Below are 1204 nucleotides of genomic sequence, written 5' to 3'. Positions count from 1 at the left end.
CAATCCAGTCATGGAGATGTTCAAGTTACAATCACACATTTCTGCAACTCCACCTAGAAGTAAAAACTTGACCAGATTTAAATTAGGCTTAATCTTTCTTTCAAGGTTTTCTCATAGGGCAGAGTTGCATGTCTCTTTCACTGCATCAGAACAGGGACGGTGACTCTACAGTTTCACTTTGAGGAAGAAGAATCAGTTGCAGGAATCCAGAGTAAGGTGATTGCTGAGGAAAGTTTGTGATTCGAGCACAAAAACCTTTGTGGCTGTTTGATGAGGTGAGAGTGGGCGAACTGTGGAATATGCTAAAGTAAGTTCACTGGTGAATTTCATTCATTGTGAAATGAGTGTGGTAGTCCCTAAATGGCAGCGACATATTGGCTCATTGGGAAGACTGCACTATCCAACTTCCCTGCTTACTTATCCCAAACAATCTCCAAGCTACCCAGCGCCTCCCGTCTCTCTGTCGCACAGAGACAGAGAAAGAATAGAAGAATACGAGAAGCACAGATAAGCAACGTGGCCACAGCATCTTGCTGATGAACATCATTTACAGCAGCACTAAACCATGTAAGAAGGACCTGTTCTTAAAAAACAAACACACGTCTCTGCTACGTTGTGCCTACCAGTACCCGCACAGTGGATATACATCAGCAGTACGTTGCTGGAGGACTGTTTTACTCAATGCACTGGTAATAACTATCCAATGTTTTCAACTACATACCCTGGCAGAGCTTTTGGGTCTGCACAGCAGCTTTTTATGGTCTGTTCTACTGCTGTCCCAAACTGGCTCGACATGAAGATGTGGATTTTGCTAGTTGGATAGGCCCAAGAGATTTTTCAAGTAAAAAGTAATGACAACGATTTGCAGGAGACATCATTAACTGTGAAGTCAGGAGTGGTTATTCCACGTTACAGTCATTGCCCAGTGTCAGTATTAAACTCGAGTATTTAAACATTCGTCTGCAAAGCTCATTGCATGCTCTGTGTAGGTCCTTCAAGTTGTTTGTATATTATTCCCCAGGACTTTGGAAGCGTTGAGAAAATACAAATGGAAATCCTTTTTGGAACTTTTGGTGAAAAATCCTCTTTAGAGTTCAAAGTGAGGATGAACTCACCATTAACAGCAGGTATCACCACCAATTTGAGGACCCCTTGAAAGACATTTTCCAGTGGTCCCACCTGTAGGTTAGATGTAGGGTTAGTT

At 42.4% G+C, this 1204-nt stretch overlaps 1 protein-coding gene across 1 annotated transcript in view; it reads right to left on the bottom strand.

The window, feature by feature from the left end:
* Positions 1-1204, bottom strand: part of LOC102194393 (bactericidal permeability-increasing protein-like) — a 14918-nt gene that overhangs the window by 10219 nt on the left and 3495 nt on the right. The gene's annotated exons all lie outside the window — the stretch shown is intronic.

This window comes from Pundamilia nyererei, unplaced genomic scaffold, assembly GCF_000239375.1.
Source record: "Pundamilia nyererei isolate P.nyererei 1_Seehausen unplaced genomic scaffold, PunNye1.0 scaffold00021, whole genome shotgun sequence".
Taxonomy (NCBI): domain Eukaryota; kingdom Metazoa; phylum Chordata; class Actinopteri; order Cichliformes; family Cichlidae; genus Pundamilia; species Pundamilia nyererei.
Note: the sequence above shows the minus strand (reverse complement) of the source record. Positions and strands in the feature narration are given on the sequence as shown.